At 38.3% G+C, this 25,566-nt stretch overlaps 1 protein-coding gene across 1 annotated transcript in view; it reads left to right on the plus strand.

The window, feature by feature from the left end:
* Positions 1–3,004: 3,004 nt before the first annotated feature.
* The window catches only part of AOPEP (aminopeptidase O (putative)), a 358,819-nt gene continuing 336,257 nt past the window's right edge, over positions 3,005–25,566 (plus strand). Inside the window, 1 exon segment of the mRNA XM_082656731.1 lies at positions 3,005–3,070. The gene's annotated coding sequence lies outside the window, so the exon portion shown is untranslated.

Here is a 25,566-nt window from a genome sequence, read left to right on the forward strand (position 1 = left end):
CGGACTCTCAACCACTGCGCCACCAGGGAATCCCTGAATATTTGATTTTTACATCAACTTTTACTAAACGACAAATTTTACCTTGTCTGTATTTCTCGGCTTTTTCAGTTTTCAATGTTACCAATCAGTAGTTCTTTTTCAGCCAGTGTTTATTCTACAATAAAATTGTGTCCAGTTTTAGTCAATGTTAATTTCATTTTGTATTGATTATTTTTATCAAGTCCAGTTTTTCCTGTCAATCTAGCCACAGTATTCTTGGTATTCAGATAGCCAGGCCAGGGAATTCCTTGGCGGTCCAGTGGGTAGGACTCTGCGCTTTCACTGCCGAGGGCCAGGGTTCAATCCCTGGTCGGGGAACTAAGATCTGGCAAGCAGTGTGGAGCTGCAAAAAAAAAAGAAAAAGAAAAAAAAAAGCCAGGCCAAAAACCAACAAAAAAGTGATAAGTAACTACTCTGACAAATTTGGTGGCTTTATGAAACAGAATTTTTTTTTTTAAGAAGATGTTGGGGGTAGGAGTTTATTAATTTTATTTAGTTTTGCTGTGTTGGGTCTTCATTTCTGTGCGAGGGCTTTCTCTAGTTGTGGCAAGCAGGAGCCACTCTTCATCGTGGTGCGCGGGCCTCTCACTATCGTGGCCTCTCTTGTTGCGGAGCACAGGCTCCAGATGCACAGGCTCAGTAGTTGTGGCTCACGGGCCTAGTTGCTCCGCGGCATGTGGGATCCTCCCAGACCGGGGCTCGAACCCGTGTCCCCTGCATTAGCAGGCAGATTCTCAACCACTGTGCCACCAGGGAAGCCCTATGAAACAGAATTTGACAATGGAACAGATCCTAGGAATCACCTAGTTCAATGCTTTCATTTAACAAGTGAAAAAACAGGTGTAGAGAGGTCACATGACTTGCCAGAGAGAGGTTAGAAAGGCTTGAGCAAAGGAAGTGATTAGTTAGAATGGAGGTGATGGGCAGATGTGATAAATATTGAAGAGATCAAGATCAGGACAAGGAGAGGAACAAGTCTGGGATGATGCTGGATTTCAGGCTTTGGTGAGTGGGTCGACATTGATGCTGTTAACTGAGACAGAATACTTGAGTAGGTTAGGTTTGGGGGCCAGGGTAGATAATGAGTTCAGTTTTAAATGTCCAGTTTGAGATGCCAACTGGATATCTCAGTGGAATCTGAGTACTTCAATAAGAAATTTTGAAAGGCTTGGGTGGTGAGATAGGCTTGGGAGTTATCAGCTTACAGGTGATAGTCACATGAAAGTAGACAAAAATCACCATCCTGGGAAGATGTCCATCAAGGAGGCAAAGTTGTAGCTTGCAGGCCTCATCTGGCCTGCAGATGCATTTTGTTTGATCCAAAAAAGAGTTCAACAAAATTTGAATTAGTTACCAACATTTGAAATTTGAGAGATTTCATGTATCTGCATATTGATTTCTCTTTAAAAATGGGAGGATCTATCACTAGGAAAGATTGCTGGTTGGCAAAAATCAATTAGAGCTGAGTAGGGACCATGAGCTCCAGTTCTTCATAGTGTCTATCCACGAGGTTCATTCCTTTGTGTTCACTGCCTGGGCACTGTAGGCTTTTGGGCTTGCAGCCCCTGATGTAGCATAAGAAGATCAAGGGGTGAAGAGTTAAGGAAAAGGAAAGGAAAAAGGAGCCCCTTGATGGAAACCGTGGGGAGATGATCACAAAGGTAAGAGGAGAACTGAGAGGGCTTGGTAACAAAGAAGCAAAGGGATCAGGGTTGAAAGGAGGAGGAGAAAATCTTGTGAAGTATTAGAAATTGTCTTAGCTGTGTTATCCAGCTATTTGCAAAAGCCCAAAATTTAGAAGTCATTTTGACACCTTTCTTTCCCTATGGCCTTATCTAATCTATCTCCAAGTCTGTCATATCTAACTCCAAATTATTCCTTAAATTTGTTCACTTCTCTCCATCATTTCTTACCTGATCATTGCAAAAGCAACTGTTCTCTTTGAACCCTTTCTCGGACTCTAAATCGTTTATTCTTATACACAGCAGGCAGGGTGATCTTATAAAACCAGATCCTGTCACTTGCATGTTTAAAACTCTTCACTGGCTTCCCATTATAGTTAAAATAAAATCCATGCCTCCTGCAAAGAAACTTTGCGAGATCAGAACTCTCCTTGCCTTGTTAATCTCATCTTCTATTCTTCCCCTAGCCTATTTTCTCACTTTCTCAAGGGCACCACTACATTCAGTCCCCTCCCCATAGCTTTCCATCATTCTCTTGGTTGTTCTTGCTCCAGATCTTCATAGAGCTGGCTTCTTCCCTTCTCAGCTTAATGAGCCTCTTCATAGGGCACTTCTCTGACATCCTCCTTTAGTTTTTGAGTAACTCACATGATTTTTTTGGTTTTTAAGTGAAAATAAAAGTTATGATTACACTATACTGTAGTCTATTAAGTGTGCAATAGCATTTTTTAAAAATTACTTACCTTAATTAAAAATACTTTATTGCTAAAAAATGCTAACTATTATCTGACAATGGCAGGGTTGCCCAGTGGCATAAAGTGAAGGGCAATAAAATGAGATACGCCTAAAATATCTTTGGTGAGTTATTCAATGTTTGCTTTCTCCATGAGGAAGCATTGTGTCTGTTTTGTCATCGCTGTATCCCAGATTCTGTAACAGTGCTTGCCTGGAACACAATAGGACTTAAATAAACTGTGCTGGAACGAACGAGTATACAAACAAGAGTTATATACGGAAGAGGAAGAGCAAAATAAAGAATAAAAAGTCCATGTCTGTATTTCAATAACATTTTTTTTCTTAAGTCCCTATAAGATTTTGCAACTAGGAGTAGGAGGGTAAGACGGCGACCCTACAAAATCCAAAACAAGCCTTTTTCACGCCTTCCCAAGCCCCAGGCAGCTCCGCGCCTGCGCAGACCTCCACTGCCCCACCCACTGCACTCAAGGGGCGGGGCCAGGCGGACGGCGGCTCGGGCGCGCGAGGATGACGTCACTCGGCGCGTGCCCGGGTAGCCCGTGGTAACACCTAGTCTGCGGAAGTGGAGACGAGCGGGCAGGCGGCTGACACAGGTAACCTGAGCGCTCCCTGTTGGGTCCCTGCCTTCCTCTCCAGCGGCACCTGGATGGCGGCGGGGTCAGCAGCGTCCCGTTTTGAAGGCAGCCAGGAGCCCACCCCTACCCTCATCTTTCTTGATCACCTGGGTTCCCATTCCCTCTCAGTCCTTCCAGACTCCTGAAGCTGAACCAGTTCTGGGGACTGGGCTGAGCCTGCCACTTCTCTCCGCCTCCACCCTCGGGTGGTGATGGGCTCTGACGCTCCTCTCCCCGGTGGCACAGACATTTCCCAGACTGCAGTTGCCGCCTCCTTCCTGTGTTGCCTCCAAGGCCCACCTAACCCGCCTCTCTCCGCTCCTAGCCCCACAGGGCTCAAATCCAATCTTGTTTAAGGAGACAGAACAGTTTCCGATTCTGTTCCGATTCTGTTCGGCCACCTTCCCTCCTCCCCGAGGATCCTTACTGAGAGCACCAAGTTTTGAGTTATTGTGTCCCTAAAGAGCATTCGTTCACTGTCAGTCTGGAGTTTTGCTCATTAAGGCATGTGTTTGTTGGGTAAGGGGGTGGCGCAGTAATGTGAAAATATATTGCTATAATAAATGATCCACATGGCATCCAGTCAACCGTCGAGATAGATGAAACAGTTACAGCATTTCATTAAAATGCTCCTGTCCTGTATTTCTTTTTTGTTTTCAAGCAATGATTACAATTATCCTCGCAAAGGTAGCCGTCAAAATAAATAAGCAACAGTACCCAACTAGGAATGTTTAGACCGCCAAAAAATGATAGGATTCGTATTGTTGATAAAGGAATGCGGGTTATTACAAAACCAACGAGAAAAGATATGGGTGGGGAAACAGGATTCCGACGTTTTTGTCTCATTTGATGATTTGGTTTTGTATTTTCTTGTACTTTCATATGCTCCATTTTTGAATAGGGCATATGGTACTGTACTTACTGTAATTCTGAGAAGCCTATGAATGACTTGCTAATTGGTAAGATTAGGCTCTTACATTTGGGGGACAAAGTAGAAAAAGGTTAGGGAATAATAGTAGTCGCTGTTTGTTGACCATCTGCTATATCCCAGGGACTGTGTTCAGCACTTTGCATGTGTTTTTTCCTTAGCTCACACAAGAACCTTGTGAGTTAGGAATTAGTATCCTCAACTTACAGGGAAGGAAACTTTGGTTCAGGTATGTGAAATTAACTTGCCAAAAATTCATGGTAACTATACTGGTGGAGACAAGCTTGAAGTTCAGTTCTATGTATGAGTTGAAAGCCTGTACTTTTTTTTTTTTTATAACTCACTATGAGTGATCAGATTCTAGGCTTTTTACAATAATGACACAATTCTATGAGTTTATTCACTCATCTATCCAAATGATTTGACACTTTCTAATATCTTTAGTATTAAGTTCTTATATACCTAGAATCAAAACACGTGGAAACCTTAATTTATTTATGATCCCCCTACACACACCACACACACACACACACACCACACACATACCATATTTCATTAAGAATGAGATAATTGGCAAATAAGATTGCTCAGTAACTTTCTGTTTAGAGCTCTCAGGGAATGAGTAATTTTGGACAGTTGAAAGTTTTACCCCTTTAGAAATGAAAATCATATTGACAGTTTTGGATGGAAAAAATTTAAACGCACTAAATAATTCTTTGCCTTCTAAAACAGTAAGTATACTGAACATATTTTAACTTTCCCTTATGTCTCAGAGCAGTCATTATGAATCTCATTTATTGTTGTGTTGTGATTTGGTGATTTCCTCAGGACATTTGTTATATTTGGCCCCCAAACTGCTTTGCATTTTGAGTTTTCCTAGACTTTATATAGTGTACTCCTTAATATCACCAAGAGATTGTAAACCATAGCAATTAAAATTAAGGACCGGGAAAGCACACTTGCAGGATTCCAGTCCTTACTCTGCCACTTACTAGTAGGACAGTGAGCCCAGACAACGTGGTTGACCCCTCTACACCTCAGTTTCCTCATTTGTAAAATGGGAATAATAAGAATACTTGTTGTCTGAGGTTGTTGTGAGGGATGTGAGTTAGTAGTATATGTAAAGAGGTTATAACAAACCACGCATATTCTAAGAGCCATGTAAGTGTTTCTAATATTATTATTAGTCTGGTTTTGGCTTTTTGTTCTTTGAATATTGTATTCTAGTTCTTTGAAAAATTTTTTTCTAATTTATTTTTATTTTTTTAATTGACGTATAGTTGATTTACAATGTTCTGTTATTTTCAAGTGTACAGCAAGGTGATTCAGTTATACATACATATATATATTCTTTTCCATTATAGATTATTACAAAACATTGAATATAGTTCCCTGTGCTATACAGTAGGTCCTTGTTGTTAATCTATTTTATATGTAGTAGTATGTATCTGTTAATCCCAAACTCCTAATTTATCCCTCCTGCCTCTTTCGACTTTGGTAACCATAAGTTTGTTTTCTGTGTCTGTGAGTCTATTTCTGTTTTGTAAATAAGTTTGTTTGTATCCTTTTTTTAGATTCCACATATAAGTGATATCATATGGTATTTGTCTTTCTCTGTCTGACCTACTTCACTTAGTATGGTAATCTCTAGGTCCATCCATATTGCCATCCATATTGCTGCACATGGCATGATTTCATTCTTTTTATGACTGAGTAATATTCCATTGTACATATATACCACATCTTCTTTATCCATTCATCTGCTGATGGACCTTTAGTTTGCTTCCATACCTTGGCTATTGTAAATAGTGCTGCTGTGAACATTGGGGTGTATATATCTTTTTCAATTAGAGTTTTTGTCTTTTCTGAATATATGCCCAGGAGTGGGATTGCAGGATCATATGGTAATTCTAATTTTAGTTTTTTAGGGAACCTCCATACTGTTCTCTATAGTGGCTGCACCAGTTTATATTCCTACCAACAGGGTAGGAGGGTTCCTTTTTCTCCACACCCTCTCCAGCATTTATTATTTGTAGACAATTTAATGATGGCCATTCTGACTGGTGTGAGGTGATACCTCACTGTAGTTTTGATTTGCATTTCTCTATGAAAATTGTTATTCTTTGAATAGTATTTGATATGTGGTAATTACAAGAAAATTAAATTATACTAACTAGAATCCTGTATCCTAACCTGTATGTTAATTAATTAATTTCTTTCTAGTTTCTTTCTAGTGTCTTTTCTCTGCTTTATTTTCTTACTTTTTAACATCCTTATTGGAATATAATTGCCTTCAATGGTGTGTTAGTTTCTGCTTTATAACAAAGTGAATCAGCTATACACATACATATATCCCCATATCTTCTCCATCTTGCGTCTCCCTCCCACCCTCCCTATCCCACCCCTCTAGGTGGTCACAAAGCACGGAGCTGATCTTCCCGTGCTATACGGCTGCTTCCCACTAGCTATCTGTCTTACATTTGGTAGTGTATATATGTCCATGCCACTCTCTCACTTCATCCCAGCTTACCCTTCCCCCTCCCTGTGTCCTCAAGTCCATTCTCTATGTCTGCGTCTTTATTCCTGTCCTGCCTCTAGGTTCTTCAGAACCTTTTTTTTTTTTTATTTTCTAGATTCAATATATATGTGTTAGCATACGGTATTTGTTCTTCTATTTCTGACTTACTTCACTCTGTATGACAGACTCTAGGTCCATCCACCTGACTACAAATAACTCAATTTTGTTTCTTTTTATGGCTGAGTAATATTCCATTGTATATATGTGCCACATCTTCTTTATCCATTCATCGGTCGATGGACACTTAGGTTGCTTCCATGTCCTGCTTACTGTAAATAGAGCTGCAATGAATATTGTGGTACATGACTCTTTTTGAATTATGGTTTTCTCAGCCTATATGTCCAGTAGGGGGATTGCTGGGTCATATGGTAGTTCTATTTTTAGTTTTTTAGGAACCTCTATACTGTTCTCCATAGTGGCTGTACCAATTTATATTCCCACCAACAGTGCAAGAGAGTTCCCTTTACTCTGCACCCTCTCCAGCATTTATGGTTTGTAGATTTTTGATGATGGCCATTCTGACCAGTGTGAGATGATACCTCACTGTAGTTTTGATTTGCATTTCCCTAATGGTTAGTGATGGTTGAGCATCTTTTTGTGTGTTTATTGGCAATCTGTATATCGTCATTGGAGAAACGTCTATTTAGGTCTTCTGTCCATTTTTGGATTTGGTTGTTTGTTTTTTTGGTATTGAGCTTCATGAGTTGCTTGTAAATTTTGGAGATTAGTCCTTTGTCAGTTGCTTCATTTGCAAATGTTTTCTCCCATTCTGAGGGTTGTCCTTTCGTCTTGTTTATGGTTTCTGTTGCTGTGCAAAAGCTTTGAAGTTTCATTTGTTTATTTTTGTTTTTATTTCCATTTCTCTAGGAGGTGGGACAAAAAGGATTTTGCTGTGATTTATGTCATACAGTGTTCTGCCTATGTTTTCCTCTAAGAGTTTTATAGTGTCTGGCCTTACATTTAGGTCTTTAACCCATTTTGAGTTTATTTTTGTGTATGGTGTTAGGTAGTGTTCTAATTTTATTCTTTTACATGTAGCTGTCCAGTTTTCCCAGCATCACTTATTGAAGAGGCTGTCTTTTCTCCACCGTATATTCTTGCCTCCTTTATCAAAAATAAGGTGACCATATATGCATGGGTGTATCTGTGGGCTTTCCATCCTGTTCCATTGATCTATATTTCTGTTTTTGTGCCAGTACCATACTGTCATGATTACCGTAGCTTTGTAGTATAGTCTGAAGTCAGGGAGCCTGATTCCTCCAGTTTTGTTTTTCTTTCTCAAGATTGCTTTGGCTATTCGGGGTCTTTTGTGTTTCCGTACAAATTGTGAAATTTTTTGTTCTAGTTCTGTGAAAAATTCCATTGGTAGTTTGATTGGGATTGCATTGAATCCGTAGATTGCTTTGGGTAGTATAGTCATTTTAACAATGTTGATTCTTCCAATCCAGGAACATGGTATGTCTCTCCATCTGTTGGTATCATCTTTAATTTCTTTCATCAGTGTCTTATAGTTTTCTGCATACAGGTGTTTTGTCTTCTTAGGCAGGTTTATTCCTAGGTATTTTATTCTTTTTGTTGCAGTGGTAAATGGGAGTGTTTCCTTAAATTCTCTTTCAGATTTTCCATCATTAGTGTATAGGAATGCAAGAGATTTCTGTGCATTGATCTTGTATCCTGCTACTTTACCAAATTCATTGATTATCTCTAGTAATTTTCTGGTAGTGTCTTTAGGATTCTCTGTGTATAGTATCATGTCATCTGCAAACAGTGACAGCTTTACTTCTTTTTTTCCAATTTGGATTCCTTTTATTTCTTCTTCTTCTCTGATTGCTGTGGCTAAAACTTCCAAAACTATTTTGAATAATAGTGGTGAGAGTGGGCAACCTTGTTTTGTTCCTGATCTTAGTGGAAATGGTTTCAGTTTTTCACCATTGAGAACGATGTTGGCTGTTCGTTTGTCCTATATGGCCTTTTTTATGTTGAGGTAACTTCCCTCTATTCCTACTTTCTGGAGGTTTTTTATCATAAATGGGTGTTGAATTTTGTCCAAAGCTTTTTCTGCATCTATTGAGATGGTCATATGGTTTTTCTCCTTCAGTTTGTTAATATGGTGTATCACATTGATTGATTTTCATATATTGAAGAATGCTTGCTTTCCTGGGATAAACCCCACTTGATCATGGTGTATGATCCTTTTAATGTGCTTTTGGATTCTGTTTGCTAGTATTTTGCTGAGGATTTTTGAATCTATGTTCATCAGTGATATTGGCCTGTAGTTTTCTTTCTTTGTGACATCTTTGCCTGGTTTTGGTATAGGGTGATGGTGGCCTCGGAGAATGAGTTTGGGAGTGTTCCTCCCTGTGATATATTTTGGAAGATTTTGAGAAGGATAGGTGTTAGCTCTTCTCTAAATGTTTGATAGAATGTGCCTGTGAAGCCATCTGGTCCTGGGCTTTTGTTTGTTGGAAGACTTTTAATCACAGTCTCAATTTCAGTGCTTGTGATTGGTCTGTTCATATTTTCTATTTCTTCCTGGTTCAGTCTCAAGAGGTTGTGCTTTTCTAAGAATTTTTCCATTTTTGCAGGTTGTCCATTTTATTGGCATATAGTTGCTTGTAGTAATCTCTCATGATCCTTTGTATTTCTGCAGTGTCAGTTGTTATTTCTCCTTTTTCATTTCTAATTCTATTCATTTGAGTCTTCTCCCTGTTTTTCTTGATGAGTCTGGCTAATGGTTTATCAATTTTGTTTACCTTCTGAAAGAACCAGCTTTTAGTTTTATTGATTTTTGCTATCGTTTCCTTCATTTCTTTTTCATTTATTTCTGATCTGATCTTTATGATTTCTTTCCTTCTGCTAACTTTGGGGGTTTTTTGTTCTTCTTTCTTTAATTGCTTTAGCTGTAAGGTTAGGTTGTTTTTTTGAGGTGTTTCTTGTTTCTGGAGGTAGGGTTGTATTGCTACAAACTTCCCTCTTAGAACTGCTTTTGCTGCATCCCATAGGTTTTGGGTCATTGTGTTTTCATTGTCATTTGTTTCTAGGTATTTTTTGATTTCTTCTTTGATTTCTTCAGTGATCTCTTGCTTATTAAGTAGTGTATTGTTTAGCCTCCATGTATTTGTATTTTTTACAGATTTTTTCCTCTAATTGATATCTAGTCTTATGGTGGTGTGGTCGGAAAAGATACTTGATACGATTTCAGTTTTCTTAAGTTTACGAAGGCTTGAATTGCGGACCAACATGATCTATCCTAGAGAATGTTCCATGAGCCCTTGAGAAGAAAGTGTATTCTGTTTTTGTTGAATGGAATGTCCTGTAAATATCAATTAAGTCCTTCTTGTTTAATGTATCATTTAAAACTTGTGTCTCCTTATTTATTTTCATTTTGGATGGTTTGCCCATTGGTGAAAGTGGGGTGTTAAAGTCCCCTACTATTATTGTGTTACTGTCGATATCCCCTTTTATGGCTGTTAGAATTTGCCTTATGTATTGAGGTGCTCCTATGTTGGGTGCATGAATATTTATAATTTTTATATCTTCTTGGATTGATCCCTTGATCATTATGTAGTGTCCTTCTTTGTCTCTGGTAATAGTCTTTATATAAAGTCTATTTTGTCTGTTATGAAAATTGCTACTCCAGCTTTTTTTGACTTCCATTTGCATGGAATATCTTTTTCCATTCTCTCACCTTCTGTCCGTATGTGTCCCTAGGTCTGAAGTGGGTCTCTTGTAGACAGCAAATATACGGGTCTTGTTATTGTATCCATTCAGCCAGTCTGTGTCTTTTGGTTGGAGCGTTTAATCCATTTACATGTAAGGTACTTATAGATGTGTATGTTCCTATTACCATTTTCTTAATTGTTTTGGGTTTGTTATTGTAGGTCTTTTCTTTCTCTTGTGTTTCCTGCCTAGAGAAGTTCCTTCAGCATTTGTTGTAAAGCTGGTTTGGTGGTGCTGAATTCTCTTAGCTTTTGCTTGTATGTAAATATTTTAATTTCTCCTCGAATCTGAATGAGATCCTTGCTGGGTAGAGTAATCTCGGTTGTAGGTTTTTCCCTTTCATCACTTTAAGTATGTCCTGCCACTCCCTCTGGCTTGCAGAGTTTCTGCTGAAAGATCAGCTGTTAACCTTTTGGGGATTCCCTCGTATGTTAATAGCTGCTTTTCCCTCGCTGCTTTTAATATTTTTTCTTTGTATTTAATTTTTGATAGTTTGATTAATATGTATCTTGGGGTGATTCTCCTTGGGATTATCATGTATGGGACTCTCTGTGCTTCCTGGACTTGATTAACTATTTCCTTTCCCATATTAGGGAAGTTTTCAACTATAATCTCTTCAAATATTTCCTCAGTCCCTTTCTTTTTCTCTTCTTCTTCTCGGACCCATATAATTTGAATGTTGGTGCGTTTAATGTTGTCCTAGTGGTCTCTGAGACTGTCCTCAATTCTTTTCATTCTTTTTTCTTTATTCTGCTCTGCAGTAGTTATTTCCACTATTTTATCTTCCAGGTCACTTATCTATTCTTCTGCCTCAGTTACTCTGCTATTGATTCCTTCTAGAGAATTTTTAACTTCATTTAGTGTGTTGTTCATGATTGTTTGTTTGCTCTTTAGTTCTTCAAGGTCCTTGTTAAACGTTTCTTGTATTTTTTCCATTCTATTTCCAGGATTTTGCATCACCTTTCCTATCTTTACTCTGAATTCTTTTTCAGGTATACTGCCTGTTTTCTCTTCATTTGTTTGGTCTGCAGGGATTTTACCTTGGTCCTTCACCTGCTGTGTTTCTCTGTCTTCTCATTTGGCCTAACTTACTGTGTTTGGGGTCTCCTTTTTGCAGGCTGCAGGTTTGTAGTTCCCGTTGTTTTTGCTGTCTGCCTCCAGTGGTAAGGTTGGTTCATTGGGTTGTGTAGGCTTCCTGGTGGAGGGGACTAGTGCCTGTGTTCTGGTGGATAAGGCTGGATCTTGTCTTTCTCGTGGGCAGGACTGTGTCCGGTGGTGTGATTTGGGGTGTCTGTGACCTTATTATGATTTTAGGCAGCCTCTCTGCTAATGGGTGATGTTGTGTTCCTGTCTTGCTAGTTGTTTCACATAGGGTGTCCAGCACTGTAGCTTGCTGGTCATTGAGTGGAGCTGGGTCTTAGCGTTGAGATGGAGATCTCTGGGAGAGCTTTCACCATTTGATATTATGTGGAGCCAGGAGGTCTCTGGTGGACCAATGTCCTGAACTCGGCTCTCCCACCTCAGAGGCACAGGCCTGTCACCCGGCTGGAGCACCAGGCCCTGGGTAGTTCATGGTTTCTTAGGAAGTGTAGACAAACTGAAGTCTGGGGTTGCAGAAATCTCAAGCCCAGCTGGGGCTGGAAAATCTGCTTCCAAGCTCACTCATGTTGTTAGCAGGTTTCAGTTTCATGTTGGCAGGTTTCAGTTTCTGGCTGGCTGTTGGCCAGAGGCTCAGTTCTTCTACCCGTATGTTAATTTATTAAATTCACTTTCATTGTGTCTTTGTAATGCAATATGCGTTTTTCTTAGAGTGTTTGGAGTAGAGCTTTCAAATATTTTCTTTTATTAGATGTATTAAAATAATGGACTTTCAATGTCTGTTTGAATTTTGGGGGATATTTCAGTGTTTTAAATTATGGTTTACCAATACATGGGAACCCTCTCTACGTCTGAATTGAATGTCAGTTGATTTACACAACCCTTTATGGTGCCCTGGGCAGTTATACTATTGCACTCATGTTATCTTGCTTCTTTGTGGATAAGTACTTCTTTATAAAACCACCATTATGCATTGGCCTCATATAACGTTATCTCCTCAGTATAGTTCTCTTTCCTTCTATCTCCCTCATGGAAGTAAAAAACAAATTGACTCTATCAACAAGGTGAAATAATGTTCCGTATGAAATTTGCAAGGTATATACCCATTTTCAGGTGTGTACTTTAATCCAAGACCAGCTAAGAGTTGATGTTGACTCCTTTGATGTCCCTAGTTAGGAACTTGAGAATAAATGATCTATCCTTTATTTTAATACTATTAAGGCTGATAATCATGTTAAAACTTCTTGTTGAATATATAGGCTATAGTTTTTATAAAATTGAGTATTTTTATGTGTACAGCTCATTGGCATTTAGCACATTCACAGTGTTATTTAATTATCACCACTGTCCATTTTCAGAATTTTTTTATCTTCCCAAACAGAAACTCTGTACCCATTAAACAACAACTCCTCATTCCCCTCACTCCCTGTACCATCCTGCCCCAGCCCCTGTTAACCTCTATTCTACTTTTTGTCTCTATGAATTTGCCTATTCTAGATTCCTCATGTGGGTGGAATCAGACACCATTTATCCTTTGTGTCTGGTTTAGTTCAATTGGCATGTTTGCAAGGTTCATCCAAGTTGTAGCATGTATCGGAATTTCATTCCTTTTATGGCTGAATAGTATTCCATTGTATTATCTACCATATGCTGTACTTCTGATGCATATTTAATTTTGCTTATTTAAAAACTTTTTAAATTTTCTGTTTTTTTAATTTATTAAAAAAATAAATTGATTTTAAAATAAAATTAAAAAAATAAATTTGATTTGAAGTCTTTAATCTGCTTTGATTTGATTTTGTTTATGATGTAAGATAGTGGTCCAGTTTCATTCTTTTGTATGTGGCTGTCCAATTTTCCCAACTCCATTTATTGAAGAGATTGTCCTCTCCTCATTGTATATTCCTGGCTCCTTTGTCATAAGTTAACTGACCATACATGCTAAAAAAACCAAAAACAGTTCACCAATTTCTCCCACCGCCCACCTCTTGCCACTGGCAACCACCAATCTGTTCCCTGTATCTGTGAGCCTGGTTATTGATTGATTGATTGATTCCACATGTAAGAGAACATATGGTATTTATTTTTTTCTCTCTGCCTTATTTCACTTAGCACAATGCCCTTGTGGTTCATCCATGTTGTCACAAATGGCAGGACTTCATTCTTTTTTATGTCTGAATAATATTCTGTTGTGTGTATATACCACACTTTATCTATTTGTTCATGGATGAACACTTAGGCTGTTTCCTTATCTTGGCTATTGTAAATAATGCTGCAGTGAACATGCGGTGCATATATCTTTTTGAGTTAGTGTTTTTGTTTTATTTGGATAAATACCCAGAAATGAAATAGCTGGATCATATGGTAGTTTTACTTTTAATTTTTGAGGAACCTCTCTACTGTTTTCCATAGTGGCTGCACCAATTTACATTCCCACCAACAGTATACAAGGGTTCCCTTTTCACTGCATCCTTGCCAACACTTGTTATTTTTAGTCTTTTTGAAAATAAGCATTCTAACAGGTATGAGGTGATATCTCATTGTGGTTTTGATTTGCATTTCCCTGATAATTAGTGATGTCGAGCACCTTTTCATGTACCTGTTGGCCGTGTGTAACGTCTTTTTTAGATAAATGGGTATTCAGATACTTTGCCCATTTTTAAATTGGATTTTATTGTTGTTGTTATTGAGTTGTATGAATTCTTTATATATTTTGGATATCAGCCCTTTATCAGATATATGATTTGCAATTATTTTCTCCCATTCAGTAGGTTGCCTTTTCATTTTGTTGATGGTTTCCTTCACTCTGCAGAAACTTTAGTTTGTTGTAGCCCCACTTTATTTTTGCTTTTGTTGCTTTTGCTTTTGGTATCAGATGCAAAAACTCATCGCAAAGACTGATATCAAGGAGCTTACAACCTGTATTTTCTTCTAGGAGTTTTATGGTTTCAGGTCTTACATTCAAGTCTTTAATCTGTTTTGAGTTGATTTTGTATGTGATGTAAAATAGTGGTCCAGTTTCATTCTTTTGTATGTGGCTGTCCAACTTTCCCAACACCATTTATTGAAGAGATTGTCCTTTCCTCATTGTATATTCTTGGCTCCTTTGTCATAAGTTAATTGACCATACATGCATAGGTTTATTCCTAGGTTAACTATTCTGTTCAGTTAATTATGTGTCTTGTTTTGTGTGTGTGTGTGTGTGTGTGTGTGTGTGTGTGTGTGAATTATGCCTGTTTATACTTCTCATTTCATGTGGTATGAACTTAACACTCATACCAGATTTGATTTGAGTCAGATTTGATTTGACTGTGAGTGCCTAGAGGATCAGGATTGGAGATATCAACTGAAATAACATTGTTATTGAACTGTGAACAAAATACCTGGTAACAGTGTTAAACTGGAGCTTGAGCATACATTATAGTGTTGTTTTTCTTCTCACCTAATATTTAGTCAAAAAATAAGAAGGAAAATAATAATAATGATAACTTTACCCAATATTTCTATAGCATTTACAGTATGCTAGGCATTGTTCCAAGCACTTTACCTATGAAGTAGGTACTATCATTGTTCTGTTTTACAGGTGAAGAAACTGAGGCACAGAGAAATTAAATGAATTTTTAAGATTACGAGGCTGGTAGGTGGTGACATTGGGAGTTTACCCAGTCTGTGTGGCTCTAGAGTTGATTTATCCTAAATTTTGAGTTGACCAACCATTAGGTCATTATCAACTTTACAATGTAAATTGTTTTGTCTAACACACTCTTTCTCTACCCTCTTCTTCTATATGATCTTCAAAACAGAACATTACTTCTGAGCTTAGTAGGCAACAGAAGAGCAACTGAACCCAAACTGTCAAAAGAGTAACAGGCGCTTCTTATTTGAGTGGGGTGACAGCATTTTAATGGGATTCAGACCGCATTTTCACAGCTTAGTTTGTATTATCTCCTTGTCTTTGAAAAGTAGATCCTAAAACTTTTTATGATCTCATATTGCATATATATTGTGTTGGTGTTTGACTTTAGATATTGTACAATTCCCACACTACTGTTTTGTGGGTAGAAAAAGTTTTCTGTTCATAATGTTGTTATTGACTGTCACAGTGGTTTATAGTGCACTCATTTTATATCTAACTCATTCTATGTTGCTCGATTCCTGAAGAAATTATTTTGAAATAGCATTTTTCTATATATATAGTCAGCTTCATTACACTTATTTCTTGGCTTTTTCTTTTGCTTACATTTTATTTCTTTGACACTTGTAATCGAAGGTTTAGTTTTTTGAAACTGATGGTAATCAGGATATGCTGGCTATATTTTGGCAGCAAAGGGGACATATCAGCCTGTTTCTTTTGGCACCAATAATATCTTGCATATGTAGCAAGTATGGTGCATATTTGGAGGTAGGAACTCTCAGAGTGTTGTCTGGTAGAAATAGAATTATAGAATGAATGTTAAGGGTTCAAAGGTCCTTAGATATATCTCTTTTACCCTTCATTCAGCATTTGGGAATCTGAAGCTTGAGATGAAATGATTTGCCTGTATTTATACAGTATTAGAATCCATTTTTTTAAAAGAAGAGTACCAGTGTTCTGTGTTCTTTTGAATCATACCTCATTGTATTTGTGTAGCATTCTTACTGGTAAGAAGGGACTTCCAAGTTTTTTACCTGTATACCCTTAATTATGATTCTTCTTAGAATAATGTGTCTGGGTGAGAGATAATGACCTGAATTAGACAGGTTGCAGAGAGAATGAATATGATGGATCCAAGAGATACTTAGATTAAATTGATAGGACTTTGCAATTGTTTATGTGTAGGTGAGAGTAAGAAATCTAGGATGATCCTTAGGATTCTACTGTGGGTAACTGGGTAGATGGTGATGTCATTCACTAGGAAAACTTAGAAGAAATCAGGGCCGGATGTATGATTTGAAGTGACTAGAGCATGGATTGCACAAACAAGTGAGAAAGATTGAAGCTAGAACTACAGGACACACAGACATCTAAGAGGTGGGAGAAGGAAAGGCCAAAGAGGTATGTATGGAGGAGAGAATGGTGTTGCAAGCACCAAAAGAGGAGAAAATTTTAAGGAGGGCACGGTAATTTGTGTTAATGCTCCAAAATTAAGGGCTGAAAGAACCCACCGAAGTTGATAACTAGGAAGTCATTTGCCTCCACTGTGGAGTCTTGGTGGCATAGTAGGGATGTGAGCAGGGAGATGGAGTAATGACAACAGAGTAAAGGCAGTTCTTTTAAGGAATTTTGCTATGATGAGAGAGATGTGGAAGGAAAGATTTTTGTTCATTCGTTCATTTGTACTTTTTTTCTCCTAAAAATAAAAGGGCTGGAAAAGAGGAAGAAGTTGAGGTAGATGACTTAGGGGGTTGGATAATTGATGAAGCAGGGTCCAGGAGGAGACCAGCAAGTGATGATATCCAGAGCGTAGGCCATGATCAGAGTTTGCTGGGACAGGAGGGACATTTCTTCCATTCTCCTAGGGAGAAAGGTGGGGATAGATGTAAAAAATTCTCCCATAGGATGGGGAAGGAATATGTGGAAGTTCTTGTCTAGTGGTAGCAAAATGTCTTTTGTGAAGCAGCTAAAGTTGCTGACATTGAGTGTTTGATTTGGGGGAGAGTGGGGAATTGAGGGGACAGGTAGTGTTTAGAATAATCACTGAGGGAAAAAGATAGGAGTCAAGGGGTGACTAGCAAGAGACAAGAAGAGTTGCCTGCCTGATTATGCTGAGGGTTTTGCTGAGGTTGGAATCTGTGAATATGTACTGTCAGCTATTTTTGTGATTACGTGATATTTATTTGTTTGTTTTGCTTTTGTTGAGCTCTGTACACCAAGTTTAGAAGTAGAAAATTGGAATGATTCAATTGGTTGAGAGTTATGTTTTATAGAACAGGTGTGTCAGAAGGATGAAAGGGCAAGAGAATTTAGGTTAAAATGTCCTAAGAGTGATTGAAGAAATAGACCACATTATCTAAAGAGGACCATAGAGCAGGTATTCTCAACTTTAGAAACATTTATAATTTTCTGTTGTAGGGGCTGTCCTATGCATTGTAGGGTGTTTAACATCCCTGGCCTCTACCTACTAGACGCCAGTAACAGCCCCCTCCAGTTGTAACAATCAAAAATGCCTCCAGACATTGTCAACTGCCCTCTGAGGGGCAAAATCACTTCTGATTGGAACCACTGCCTTAGAGTCAGAAGAAGCAGATCGATTGGACATAAGAGGAAGGGTGAGGGACTGGGGTCTCAATGCAGTAAGTAAAAGAGTTGGCAAGTAAGCCAGAGAAAGAGTGGGGAGAATAAGAGGTCGTGTTCTGAGATTAGATTATGGAAATTACATATTTTATTTTATTTTATTTTGAAAATTACATATTTTAGATGTAGATCTATTCCAAGTAATAAAAATGTCAAGAATGGACCATTGGTTTGCTGAGTGGAGTGAAGATGAAGGTTGTTGGCACTGAGTAGGTAATTTTGGGAGAGAGAGAAAGTAGCCAGAGCAAGTTGGAAAAGCAGTCATGGGCCATCCTAAGAGATTCTGAAATAAGACAAGAACTAAGACTTTCTGGATGTTTGTTTTCTTACTCTATCCAGTAAGTGTTAGTGAACTCTTTTTCTAACACTGTCAATTCCCTGAACTTGTACTTCCCTCCTGCAGTGTTTTAAAAAGTCATGGAATTCATCCAGTTTGGTTTTCTTGCAGTGTTTTTTTAGGTGAGTAGTTGTTTTTTGTTTCTTTTTCAATATTTCCTGATCTGATTTTGTGATCCTTTACCTCTAAATATTCTGCTTTTCGAAAGGCCCTGGTTCTGTGCTATGTGACCTAATTTCAGAACATTTCTTTTGTGTTTGGGCATCTCAGTCATTGGCTGAAGTAATGTCAACTTATCATTAACTCTTACAACCTCTTAGAAGTATTCTTTTCCCTTGCCTTCTCCCACCTGCTCTTTATTGTTTCATATTTATTTGGAACATATAATTATGTTTGTACAATTTTAATTGACAGGTAATTACAATGGACTCAGTAAGCAGGACATAAACTACTAGTAGAATACGCCTATAAATATGCTTTATTCTATGTTTGATTAATCCAGACTTCAGTGGAAGTTGTTTTTTTGCCTTATCTTAATGAACTTACCCTGCATTATTCATCAAGAATGGGTACTAACTTGTATCTCTTTTACAAAGAGTTAAAAATTATATATATTATCAACAGATACAAGCTGACCTAGTTTTTGTTATTATATCACAAGTATTGTCATTGCAAGCTAGGAAATAAGTAGGTGACATTAAAAGCCTTGACCTTTTGATTGGAACATTTAGTCCATTTGCATTTAAAGTAATTTTATTTTTATTTATTTATTTTATTGAAGTATAGTTAATTTACAATGTTGTGTTAGTTTCAAGTGTACAGCAAAGTGATTCTTTTTTATGACTAATATTCCACTATATCTATCTATATCTATATCTATCTATCTATCTATACCACATCTTTATCCATTCATCTGTTGATGGACATTTAGGTTGCTTCCATGTCTTGGCTATTGTAAATAGTGCTGCTATGAACAATACATATTGGGGTGCATGTATCATTTCAAATTAGAGTTTTCTTTGGATATATGTCCCGGAGTGGGATTGCAGGATCATATGGTAATTCTATTTTTAGTTTTTTAAGGAACTTCCATACTGTTTTCCATAGTGGTTACACCAATTTACATTCCCACCAACAGTGTAGGAGGATTCCTTTTTCTCTACACCCTCTCCGGACTTTTTATTGATGGCCATCTGACTGGTGTTTTTCAGTTAATTAAGTCCCATTTGTTTATTTTTATTTCCATTACTCTAGGAGATGGTTCCCCCAAAATATTGCTGCAACGTGTGTCAAAGAGTGTTCTGCCTATGTTTTCCTCTAGGAGTTTTATAGTATCCAGTCTTACATTTCGGTCTTTAATCCATTTTGAGTTTATTTTTATGTATGGTATTAAAGAACGTTCTGATTTCATTCTTTTTCATGTTGCTGTCCAGTTTTCCCAGCATCACTTATTGAAGAGACTGTCTTTTTTCCCTTGTATATTCTTGCCTCCTAATAATTGACCATAGATTAATTGACCATAAGTGTGTGGGTTTCTTTCTGGGCTTTTCTGTCTTGTTCCATTGATCTATATGTCTGTTTTTTTTTGTTCCAGTACCATTCTGCTTTGATTACTGTAGCTTTGTAGCATAGTCTGAAGTCAGGGAGTCTGATTCCTCCAGCTCCGTGCTTTTTTCTCAAGATTGTTTTGGCTATTTGGGGTCTTTTGTGTTCCCATACAAATCAAAAAATTTTTTGTTCCAGTTCTGTGAAAAATGCCATTGGTAATTTGATAGGGATTGCAGTGAGTCTGTAGATTGCCTTGGATAGTATGGTCATTTTAACAATATTGATTCTTCCAATCCAAGAACACGGTATACCTTTCTATCTGTTTGTGTCTCTTCAGTTTCTTTCATCAGTGTCTTATAGTTTTCAGAGTATAGGTCTTTTGCCTTATTAGGTAGGTTATTCCTAAGTATTTTATTCTTTTTGTTGCAGTCATAGATGCGATTGTTTCCTTAATTTCTCTTTCTAATATTTTCTTGTTAGTGTATAGAAATGCAACAGATTTCTGTATATTAGTTTTGTATCCTGCAACTTCACTGAATTCATTGATGAGCTAGCTGTAGTAGTTTTCTGGTGGCATCCTTAGGATTCTCTATTAATAGTATCATGTCATCTGAAAACAGTGACAGTTTTACTTCTTCTTTTCCAGTTTGGATTACTTTTATTTCTTTTTCTTTTCTGACTGCTGTGGCTAGGACTTCCAATACTATGTTGTTTGTTTGTTTATTTATTTATTTAGCTGCGCCACATGGCATGTGGGATCTTAGTTCCCTGACCGGGGATTGAACCCACGTCCGCTGCATTGGAAGTGTGGAGTCTTAACCACTAGATCGCCTGGGAAGTCCCCCAAAACTATGTTGAATAAAAGTTGCAGGAGTGGACATCCTTGTCTTGTTCCTGATCTTAGAGGAAATGCTTTCAGCTTTTCACTGTTGAGTATGATGTTAGCTGTGGGTTTGTCCTATATGGCCTTTATTATGTTGAGGTTTGTTCCCTCTGTGCCCACTTTCTGAAGAGGTTTTATCATAAATGGACGTTGAATTTTATCAAAAGCCTTTTCTGCATCTATTGAGATGATCACATGGTTTTTATTCTTCAATTTGTTAATATGGTATATCATGTTGATTGATTTGCAGATTTTGAAAAATCCTTGCATCCCTGGGATAAGTCCCAGTTGATCATGGTATATGATCCTTTTAATTTATTTATTGTTGGAGTCAGTTTGTCAGTATCTTGTTGAGGACCTTTGCCTCTGTGTTCAAAAGTAATTATTGATAGGTATGTGCTTATTGGCATTTTGTTAATTGTTTTCTCCTTGCTTTTGTAGTTTTGTTGTTGTTCCTTTCTTCTTTTGCTCTCTTCCCTTGTGATTTTATATCTATTTTTAAGATTATGTTTGGATGCTTTTTTTTTTAACTTTTATTTATTTATTTATTTATTGGCTGTGTCGGGTCTTAGTTGCAGCACGTGGGATCTTCGTTGAGGCATGCGGGGTCTTTCATGGCAGTGCGCAGGCTCTTCGTTGTGGCACGTTAGCTTCTCTCTAGTTGTGGCGTGCAGGCTTCAGAATGTGTAGGCTCAGTAGTTGTGGCACGTGGGCTCTCTAGTTGTGGCATGTGTGCTCTAGAGCATGCAGGTCAGTAGTTGTGGTGCATGGGCTTAGCTGCCCTGCGGCATGTGGGATCTTAGTTCCCCAACCAGGGATTGAACCCACGTCCCCTGCACTGGAAGGCAGATTCTTAACCACTGGACCACCAGGGAAATCCCATGTTTGGATTCTTTTCTCTTTTTTGTGTGTGTATATATCAGAGGTTTTTGATTTGTGGTTACCTTGAGGTTCATATATAACAACCTATATATATGTGATTAAGTTGATGATCTCTTAAGTTCAGATGCATTTTAACCACCCTACATTTTTACTCACACCACCCCCCGAGTGTTTTTGATGTCTCTTTTTTTTTTTTTTTTTTTTTGCGGTACACGGGCCTCTCACTGCTGTGGCCTCTCCCGTCGCGGAGCACAGGCTCCGGACGCGCAGCCTCAGCGGCCATGGCTCACGGGCCCAGCCGCTCCGCGGACCGGGGCACGAACCTGCGTCCCCTGCGTCGGCAGGCGGACTCTCAACCACTGCGCCACCAGGGCAGCCCTGATGTCATATTTTTATATCTTTTTGTTTTGTGTATTCCCTAACTACTTATTTTGGATACAGGTGATTTTACTACTTTTGTCTTTTAACCTTTTCTACTTGTGTTATATGTGGTTGATCTACTACCTTTGCTGTATGTTTCCCTTTACTCATGAGATTTTTTCCTTTCATAATTTTCATATTTCTAGTTGTGGCCTTTTCTTTTCCATTTAGAGAAGACCCTTTCACTTTTCTTGTAAAGGTGGTTTAGGGGTGCTGAACTCTTTCAGCTTTTACTTATCTGTAAAACTCTATCTCTCCTTCAAATCTGAATGATAACCTTGCTGGGTAGAGTATTCTTCGTTGTAGGTTTTTTCCCTTTTGTCACTTTGAATATACCTTGCCACTCTCTTCTGGCTTCCAAAGTTTCTTCTGAAAAGTCAGCTGATAACCTTATAGGAGTTCCCTTGTACATAACTTGTTACTTTTTTATTGCTGCTTTTAAGATTCTCTCTTTATGTTTAATTTTTGCCATTGTATATATAATGTGTCTTGCTGTGGACCTCTTTGGGTTCATCTTGTTTAAGACTCTCTTGTCTATTTCCTTCCCCAAGTTAGGGGAGTTTTCAGCTATTACTTCTTCAAATAAGTTCTCTGCCCCTTTCTCTCTCTCTTCTTCTGGGACCCCTATAATATGAATGTTAGTATGCTTGATGTTTTCCTGGAGGTCTCTTAAACTGTCCTTCTTTTTAAAAATTCTTTTTTCTGTTCAGCATGGCTTATTTTTACTACTCGTCTTCTAGATTGCTGATCCATTCCTCTGTATCATCTAATATACTGTTGATTGCTTCTAATGTATTTTTTCCTTCAGTTGTTGTATTCTTCAGCTTTGTTTGGTTCTTCCTTATATCTTCTAACTCTGTTGAAATTCTCACTGTGTTCATTCTTCTCCCAAGTTCATTGAGCATCTTTATGATCATTACCTTGAACTCATTTTGAGTAGATTGTTTATCTCCACTTTGTTTAGTTCTTTTTCTGAGGTTATGTCTTGTTTCTTTACTTGGAACATATTCCTCTGCCTTCTTATTTTGCCAATTCTCTTGTTTATGTCTGTGTATTAGGCAGTTCAGTTACGTCTCCTGATCTTGGAGAAGTGGCCTTAATGTAGGAGACATCCTGTGGGATCCAGCAGTGCACTCCCCTCTGGTCATCAGAATTATATGCTCTAGAGGTGTCCCTATGTGGGCTGTGTGTGCCCTTCTGTTGTGGTGAGGCAGACTGCTGTGGGCATGCTGGTAGGCAGGGCTGCCTCCTGTGGTGGCTGCAGGTCTGCTGGAGGGTGGGGTAGACTTCTGGTGTGGTTGGCTGCTCAGAGGTGGGGAGTGGTGTGGGTCTGCTGCTGGCCTGCTGGAGAGCAGGACCAGGTCCTCAGGTGGCTATATGCAGGGCAGGGGAATGTAATACAAATTATTTTTCATGGAAGCCAATCTATTTGATGTAGTATAAAAAATCAGCTTCTGTCAAGGAATATCCTATAATAGGTAAATCCTCTACTGGTGATTAACAATATTTTTTATAAATTTATTTATTTTTATTTATTTATTTTTGGCTGTGTTGGGTCTTTGTTGCTGTGGGAGGGCTTTCTCTAGTTACGGTGAGCAGGGGCTACTCTTCATTGTGGTGCGCGGGCTTCTCATTGCGGTGGCTTCTCTTGTTGTGGAGCACAGGCTTCAGTAGTTGCAGCATGCGGGCTCAGTAGTTGTGGTTCACAGGCTGTAGAGCACAGGCTCAGTAGTTGTAGTGCACGGGCTTAATTGCTCCGTGGCATGTGGGATCTTCCCGGACCAGGGCATGAACCTGCATCCCCTGCATTGGCAGGTGGACTCTCAACCACTGCGCCGCCAGGGAAGCGCATGACCAGTTTTTTATACCATATGGATCTGATTTGTTTTGGTGTTTAGGATCTAGCACCTCAAAGGAGAAATGGGTTGCTCTCTCCAAACCATGAAAATGGATGTTTATGCTAAATACGACAACATGCCAGAAAACAACATTTTGTCAAAGAAGTTGTGTGGTAAAAAGCAGCAGCATTACATCCATCAGTTGGTCTCCAGTAGCAGATGACATTAAATGATTTGTGTGCTCAGTTTGCACCCATATTCGGTAGTTGGACAAACCTAAGACTCTTCAGTGGTCACACTAGAGCAAGTGGATGCCCAAGGATTTGGACTGTTTTTTATAACAAATTTTTTTGATTCAGAACATGGCTTAACATATTTTCTTGTTAAACAAGTGTTCTAGGTTTTGGAAATACCATGGTTATAGTGTATGTTGTATTTAATCATTTTCTTACACTGGTTTAAGGAAGTCATATATTTTTACCATACATAGTAAATTATTAATGTTATGCAGTATTTGCAACATTTAACTAGCTTATGGCCAACATTTTAAAAACATCCTTCCCTATTGGTGTAGTTCTGTATTTGTTCTCCAGGTTTACTTTTTTCTTAAGGATAGAAAAAAGAAAAATAAACTGTTTAGCCTTACCTGTTAAACTTCCTAATTAATTTTAACATGGTCCCCAAATTGTTAGTTATATGTTCAAATTGAAAAGATGATTGAGCTCCTGAAGATCCTCTAAAGATATTTAAGCTTTATCCAATGCGTTTTCTTACCTTGCTCCGACATGTTTTTCAATTTCTAAGAATTTATTGAAATATCTTTTCTTGGGAAGGATGAACTGAATATATATGCAATTCACCACTTAGAACCTGATGCTGGGAATATATTTTAAACCTTGATGAGATGAATTTGAAAGCTGTTTAGAGAGCATGGGGCACCCATTTGTAGTCTGTAAATTCTGGATCTATCTCTGAATGGAGAAATCTGTGTTATATATTTATTCCCACGAAGGACCAGTATGTAAATGTTGAGAGCTGAATGCTTCTATTTCTGGACAGTCTTTTGAGTTTATACTTGACCTAATTGTGCCTCCAGACGTGTACTCCTTGCTGAGTTCGTTTGTACAGCTGTAGTCCTGTGACAGTCATCAAATAAATCACTAACTGGAGGGAGGCTGCCTTGATTTCCAGCTAAAGGAAGTGTAGTTCCCTAAGACAGGAACAGACGGACCTCTTGACTTTCCAATAGCTTTCCTGCATAGGAAGTATAGTTTCAGGGTAGGAAGTGAGGCTGTAGGGTCAGACAGAGGCTAGGAATTGGGGGAGGGATAGGAAGGGTGTTTATCCCTGGAGCTGCCAAGAAAGGACAAGCTTATCACCCTTACAAGTTTTGAATGATGGGAACTTCCTGAAGATACTGAACAGCAAGGGTCCTACACAAGAAGCCCTGCAACCAGTGGTTAGAGTCTTTGCCAGTTGGAGTAGTTTTTTTTTTTAGCATCACTGAACTCATTGAAGGAGATCAGAGTTAGATTAAGCCTAAGTTAGACTTGCTTCTCAAGTCTGGTCTCTGGACCAACAGCATCAGTAATCACCTGGAACTTGTAAATGCAAGTAGTAGTCTGTGTCTTAACAAGATCTTCAGATGATTTTAAATGTATGTCTAGTTTGAAAACCACTGGCCCAGGAAATTCAAAGTGGTTGAGAACCACTTTGCCAAATTGTGGTGGCAAAGTCACAGTGTTGAGAAAGAATGAGTGCAGACTTTATTGCATGCTGGAGCATCCTTTAATCATTGTGTAAGTATGGCATTCCTCTTACAGAGTATCCTGTGTTTCACACTGAATGACAGAAGAGATATTGGTATCTTTACTATAAATATAGTAACAAATAACACTTGTCTTACAGGTAGAGAATACTTCCTGTTCATGGCTGCAGTTCACACTAGAATCTAAATTCTTCCAGACTG

This window comes from Grampus griseus, assembly GCF_964374135.1.
Source record: "Grampus griseus genome assembly, chromosome: 6".
NCBI lineage: Eukaryota > Metazoa > Chordata > Mammalia > Artiodactyla > Delphinidae > Grampus > Grampus griseus.